Source organism: Odocoileus virginianus, chromosome 17, assembly GCF_023699985.2.
Source record: "Odocoileus virginianus isolate 20LAN1187 ecotype Illinois chromosome 17, Ovbor_1.2, whole genome shotgun sequence".
In the NCBI taxonomy this organism is placed as follows: Eukaryota; Metazoa; Chordata; class Mammalia; order Artiodactyla; family Cervidae; genus Odocoileus; species Odocoileus virginianus.
In genome coordinates, this window is record NC_069690.1 from 52,181,639 (window position 1) to 52,188,792 (window position 7,154).

Here is a 7,154-nt window from a genome sequence, read left to right on the forward strand (position 1 = left end):
CAAGTGGCGTTTTACCAACTTCAATTTAATCATTATCGCGGGGAACACAGTGAACTTTCCTTCCCCCTCTCGTGCTTTTTAGAGTTTTTCCCAGACCCCTTCCCCCATCTGTCACAGTAATTGCTTTAGCTTCTTTGCTGACAGTTCACAACAGGAGGGTTTGCTCTCTGTGTTTGTTGTTATATCCAAATGTCAGTATTTTTTTCTTTTTTAAAATATTATTTTTATCTTTTGTGTCACTGCTATTTTAAAATGTTATGATTTAAGTATTGTTTGTTTCCTCTCTCGTGTCCCAGGGACCCCCCCGCCCCCACAACCAGGTTGTTTTCTACCTTCCCTCCCGCCCTAAATGCATGTCAGCAGAACTTGCACTGCCATGTAGCCACTTTATGTCTCTTTCCTCGCCTCCTTCTTCCAGCCCTTCTCTCATTTTATCAAACAAACAAATGACTTGTGGGCACTTGAGTCAAAATTCTTATGACTACAGAAAAAGTACATTGAAGGAAATTGTCTACACTTGGTTCAGCTAAGATATTCCAACTGCAAAGAACTGAAAAGTCCGACTCAGTTATCTTAAACAAGAGGAGAACCAGGGCATGAGAGGAGTCCAAAAGCAGAATGGCTTCAGGTCCGGAAGAGTCAGGGCCCAAGCTATAACTCTCTTAGCTTGGACTTCCTTGCACTGTGGGCTTTTGTCACAGACCAGCTCTCCTCATGGTTGCAAGACGGCTGCAGGAGTTCAGATGTCACGTTCAGAAGCAGGAAAAGGTACATTTCTTGCTTGTGTCTCTAGGAGTAAGGAGTAAGGCACCTGAATCAGGTGCACCAACTGGCCAGAATGTCATGTGTCCATTCCCTCATCAATCACTAGCAAGGAGACGGGACCACCATGGTTGGCTGAGATGCCTGGGGCTGGGACCAGCGTCCCCTAAGCACATAGTCATGCAGTGGAGCGGGTCACTGAACCTCACTGGGGCTCTGTGAGAAAGGGGTAGGGTACAGATAGACAGGATCACTCTGTCACCTGATGGTGACTTGGAAGCCAGTGTCTGAGTGCCCAGCATACGTGACACTCCTGGGTGGTGGTTCTGTTGCCCAGGTTCTGTACCTCTGATGCTCCACAGAAGCACTGCAGGCTTGCTACCATCATTGGGTGACTTTGATGCCATTTCCAGATAAGACCTGGCTTCTGCTTATATGATTTCTGTCACTTCATCTGCTTCACTGGGACACCAGTGGCCAGAAGGGTCCACTTAAACCCATTTTCAATTGACACCCATATGTCCTACCAGATATCAACATTGCTATAGATCAGGAAAATTGAAGCCCCTTTGGGAAAATGTACTTGCAGAATCAGAACTTGTTCTTAGAAGTTTCTGGGAGTCAGTGCAACAAACACATAGCCTTCTCTGCAAGCTGAAAGCAAAAGGAAACAACCATAAGCGTCTGGAGGAAGAAAATTAGATTCCATCAGGGCCATTGCATTGTCCCTAACAGAGAACCTTGCTGAATTTTGGACTTCTGCCAATCTCATAGGTCAGAATGTTAGCTCAGTAAAATTTTAATTTGCATTTTTCTTATTATGAAAAAGTTTGTACGTCCATTCAGATGCTCACGTGTTCCTGCGGCACAATTTCATCCGGTCACTTAATCGCCTACATTATATACTCTGAGGAACCACACGCCCGCAGATTGGACCAATCACTTTCCAGGGCCAATATCCCTTGCGGTGCCTCAGTGGCTCAAGCACCTGCTAATCTATGACGAAAGGCGGAGCCCTTGATTGCCATTGGGTACTGCGCCCTCCCGTCGCTCCCCGCCTCCCTCTGACGCGGGAAGTGCGGTAAATCCGGTCGCACCCCGTCGGGTTTCCTCAGTGATTGACAAGAGCCTTTGTCCAATAAGGCGCGCAGGCTGGCACATCCCGCCCGCGCGAGGACTTGCCTTGCTCCTCGGCGGCGAAGGCAGCCCGGGGCGGGTTCGGGGACCGGGTCTCCGCAGAGTGTGCGCCCACAGGGCTAACTTGTAGTCCAGCGCCTCTCGGTGGCCGCGCCCACTGGGCTCAAGTCAGAAGATCCGTCCCCTCACCGAGTTCCCTGACGCTCAGGGGTGCGACCTGGCGACATGTCCCGCCTGGGGCCGCTTTCCAGTTCCCTCCTGAGGCCAGGCTCCGGCAAGTGAGCAAGCCGACCACCGTGTTAGACCCATGATACGAAGGTGAATTCGAGCGGGTCCCTGCACCCCAGCGACTCTCCAAGCCTGCCCTGGACTCCCAGGCCACGGTCCTGCCTCTGAATCCAACACACCCTTTAACCTCCCTCGGTGTTTGGGCAAAATCCAACAAATCCTCCGATCAGGCAACTCGACACACCCATATATTCTCACCCAGGTATCTGATATTAGGCTGACCTTCAGAAAGGGCAAAGTGAAATGGGTCACACCTTCTTTCATCTGTGCTCGCCCTTTCACATTATGCCCGCCCTTTCACATTATGCCCCAGGCGCTTAAGCGGAGGTTTACCAAAGCAAGCTCTGAGTTCAGTGTGAGATCAAGTTGGACTCAGCCTCCCTGAATGAATGGTCAAATTGTTTCCATTCTGACACTCAAGTCCGGCCCACTGGAGGCTCCACAGCACAAGAGGAGGTTCCACCGACATCGAATCTTTGGGCCTGATGGCGCCCGGGTCCTCTACAAAATGAATAAGAGACCCATGCTCCAGAGCATGCCGAGTCATCAGAGGTTACTGAACTGTTAAGTAATCCTCAGCCTGCAATCAGGTTTAAGTAATCCTCAGTCTGCAATCAGGATTTCTTTATAAATTTCTTTTTTTCCCCCCTCACCTCTTTAGGTGCCTGAATTACCTTTTGTGAGCGCTCCAACAGGGGACAGGTTAAATTGACAGGCTGTCAGTTATTTAGCTTCTTCAAAGGTTGATCACACTCACTTCAGAACTGTGCGAGGTGGTGTCTTTGGTTCCCTTGTAATTAGCGTCAATGATGCTGCAAGTTCAGTTTTAGGAGAGGAAGCAGCTGGCAAGGGGAATAAAATTAACAAAATTGTTCCAGGAAGAAAAGGTTTAATGGCGGAAATGAGAGCAAGGGAGTCAAAACACATAGGATTCAGATCTGAATATTGAGTGATGTGAATTGGCACATTTTCCCTCTCAGACATTTATTGAGTCTGGCTTCAAGCACAAACGCTACGCTAGGCGATGTAATGCAAAATGCCTAGCTGAGAGGCAAGGTGAGAGAGAGGTTCCCTAACTTTTCAGAACACTTGCTGAATGCCGAAAACTATGTGCCTTGCCAGTGTTCTCTCACGAATCTTCATAACTCTGTGAAGGAAATAACATTCTCCTACAGAAGAAAACAGGATTCAAAAAAGATTGATGATCCAATTTTTAAAAATGAGCAAAGGATCTTGATAGACTTTTCTGCAAAGAAAATATACAAACGGCCAATGAGCACATGAAAAGATGTTCAACATGCAAATGATATGTAAATCAAAACCACAAGAGACATCACTTCAGGACCACTAAAATGACCATAATTTAAAAAGACAATAACAAGTGTTGGTGAAGATGTGGGAAAATTGGAATTGCCACATACTTTTTTTTTTTTTTTTCTTTTTAAACTTTAGTTCCCTGACCAGGGATTAAACCCACATCCCCTGCAGTGGAAGTGCAGAGTCTGCCAGGGAAGTCTCCTGCCCCACACTCTTGATGGGAATGTAAAATGATACAGCTACTTTGGAAAACAGTGGCAGTTCCACCCAGTATTAAACAAAGAATTGCCATGTGACTTCACAATTCTACATATATACCTGAGTGACATGAAAACATACACTTACACTCACCACAGAAAAAGAAACAGCAATTATGTGATGTGATGAGGTGGAAAATTACGTGACATGATGGAAGTGGAAATAATTTTGCAATATATACATGTATTAAATCAACGCATCATACTTCTTAAACTTACACACTTTTATATGTCAATCATATCTCAATAAAGTTGGAGAAAAACAAAAGATATGTCCATACAAAAACTTATAAATGAATGTTCATGGAAACATTATTTATGAGGGCTAAAATGTGGAAACAATCCAAACATCCATCAACTGATGTATGGACAAGTAAAATGTGGTAAATCAAAATAATGGAATATTATTCAGTGATAAAAAGGAATGAGGTAGTTACTTGCTACAGCATGGATGAACCCAGAAGCTTTAATGCTAAATGAGAAAAGTCAGATGCAAGAAAAACACACTTTGGGACTTCCCTGGTGGTCCAGTGGTTAAGAATCTGCCTTCCCATGCAGGGGAATGCCTGTTCCATCCCTGATTGGGGAACTAAAATCTCACATGCCACAGGGCAATTAAACCTGAGCGCCACAACTAGAAGAAGCCCATGCCCTGTAACAAAGATCCAGTGCAGCAAAAAAAGAAACCCCACATATTGCATCATCCGGTTTCTATGAAATGTCCCAAGTAGGTGAATTTATGGGGCTTTCTTTTTGACTCAGAGGTAAAGAATCTGAATCTGCCTGCAATGCAGAAGACTCGAGTTTGATCCCTGGGTGGAGAGGATCCCCTGGAGAAGGAAATGGCAACCCATTCCAGTATTCTCGCCTGGAGAATCCCGTGGACAGAGGAGACTGGTGGACTACAGTCCATGTCGTCACAAAGGAGTCAGACATGTCTTAGCGACTACAACAGGCACTTGTATAGACACAAGAAGGAGATTAGTGGTTGCCTGCGGCTGAGAATTGGCTCAGGAGGAAGACGGTATTTGGGGGAAGAGATGAAAGCACTCAAAATTGATTGTGATGATGTTTGCACAACTCCTTGTATATACTAAATAGATGAATGACATGGTGTATGAATCATGGTATATGAAATATATATTTTTTGATTCTGATATATATAGTTTTTGCTTTTGTTTGTGTTTGGTGGCATTCCAGCCCAAATGGCAACATGAGCACATATTGTGAATGCCTCTTTAATCTTTTGGGTTTTGTTTTTTTTTTAATCTATAACCATAAGGGGAAAAAAAAGACATGCCTTGGGTGTGTAACAATTTACAACTAATGTTTCTTAGGAGCTTGTGCCTGGCTCTGTGATGAGAACTTGATATTCTGTGTGATATAGTCCTTATGGAAAAAGTGGTGTGTGGTAGCTTGGGCCCCTGGGAAACCAACTCTAAAGTGGAGATTATCATAAAAGAGTTTCATTAGGAAGTCCTCCTGGAGTCAACACCCGTGGTGAGAAGGGAAGGGGGCAGGACTGGATTGAGGGAGAATTCAAGTCCAACACAATCTCCATAGAGGCCAAAACAGACTCTGTGGGGAGTTTTCAAGATGGGATGACCCTTCAGAGCCTATGGAGTGTGAGGACCAGCGTTTAATACTGCTTTGCCCATCAGTCATTGGATGCTGGCTACCCTGAGAAGAAGCTTGTTCTCGCCAATGAGGCAGCTCGCCATAGGGAGGGAGCTTTACTTTATTTATTGTTTTATGTGAGCAAGTTATAGCATTTGGTAATAGATTTCTGGGCTTCCCTGATGGCTAAAGTTTTTTTTTTTAAGTAATTTTATGTGGAAAATTTCAAACATATGCAAATATAGAGAGAACCATGTCATAAAACCCTCCATATAAACTGCTATAAAGGTCCTACTGTATAGAATATTCAATATCTTGTAATAAACCATAATGGGAAAGAATATGAAAAAAGATATATATATAACTGAATCACTTTGCTGTACACCAGAAACTAACACAACATTGTAAATCAACTATATTAAAAAAAATAAATTACAGAAACAAAACAAAACCCTCTGCACTAATCACTCAGCTTCAACAATTACCAATGTTTTGCCAATCTTATTTCATTTCCTCTCCTCACCCCGGCCAGTCTTTTTCAGCCAAACACAGACATTATGTCATTTTACCCATAAATACATCAACATGCATTTTTAATGAGTATTTGAAAAAAAACATGTGCAACTGTTCCACTTAATAAAATTAATAATTCCTCAGTATCATCTAAGCTGATTGCTTTGCTGTTTGTTTGTTTGTTTGTTTTTTCAGATCAGCATCCAAACAAGGGCTACACATTGCATTTAATGATTGTGCCTCTAATTATTTACATAATAATCTTTCCTCCATTTAAAAAGAAATCACATTCATTTGCTAAAGAAACCAGGTCATTCATATGTCTTATGAAATCTTCCACCTTCTGGATTTGGCAGGTGGGGACCTTGTGGTATAGCTTTCCCTAGTTTGTTCCACCCCGTGTTTCCTGTGACCCGGTGGTTAGCCCCAGGGGCTTCTCATATTTAAGAGAAGCCAGTTTGGTTTTGGCCAGAACTCTTCACAAGTGGTACCACGTTTAGCGCTGCCAGGACTGGCCAGTGAACCTGGGTGGAGGCAGTCTTATCCCTCCAGGATCCCACCTCATGGCTTTAGCATTGATGCGTCTTGCCTTAGGGGTTGCTAAGATGGTGGTTTTCTAATTCTGTTATCCCTCCTGCACTTGTTACTGAAATTCTACAAATAACTTTCTTTTATCAGTTCTTTCCTGTCACTGAAATACAGTTTGAACCGGAGAGAAAATATCTTCCATCGGCCCCTGTGAGCCTTTTTCCCCTTTGGTAAGTTTTTTAAATTTTGAAATAATGTTTGATTTACAAAATAGTTACAAGAGTAGGACAAAGAACTCCCACCGACCCTTCATGTAGATTCCCCAGTTGTTTGCATCTCACCACTTTTGCTTAATCATTTTCTCTTTCATATATACAACTTTTAAAAAATTTCTTTTTTACATTTTTATCGCAAGATATTTGCTTTACAATATTATGTTGGTTTCTGCCATACATCAACACAAATCAGCCACAGGTGTTCATATGTCCCCCCCATCTTGAGCCGCCCTCCCATCTGCACGTATAATGTTCCTTTACCTGCAAATACAACAGTATATGGGGGCTTCCCTGGTGGCTCAAGTGGTAGAGAACCTGCCCACCAATGCAAGTGCAGGAGACGCAGGAGACATGAGTTCGATCCTTAGGTCAGGATGATCCCCTGGAGGAGGACTTGGCAATCCACTCCAGTATTCTTGCCTGGAAAATCCCACAAACAGAGGAGCCTGGTGGGCTACAG

At 43.8% G+C, this 7,154-nt stretch overlaps 1 long non-coding RNA gene across 1 annotated transcript; it reads right to left on the reverse strand.

The window, feature by feature from the left end:
* Positions 1–4: 4 nt before the first annotated feature.
* On the reverse strand, positions 5–3,285 carry LOC139039183 (uncharacterized). Its single transcript, XR_011492464.1, has 2 exons — positions 2,862–3,285; positions 5–2,688 (listed from the first exon to the last, which is right to left on the reverse strand). It is a non-coding gene; the product is annotated as an uncharacterized lncRNA (long non-coding RNA).
* Positions 3,286–7,154: the final 3,869 nt, after the last annotated feature.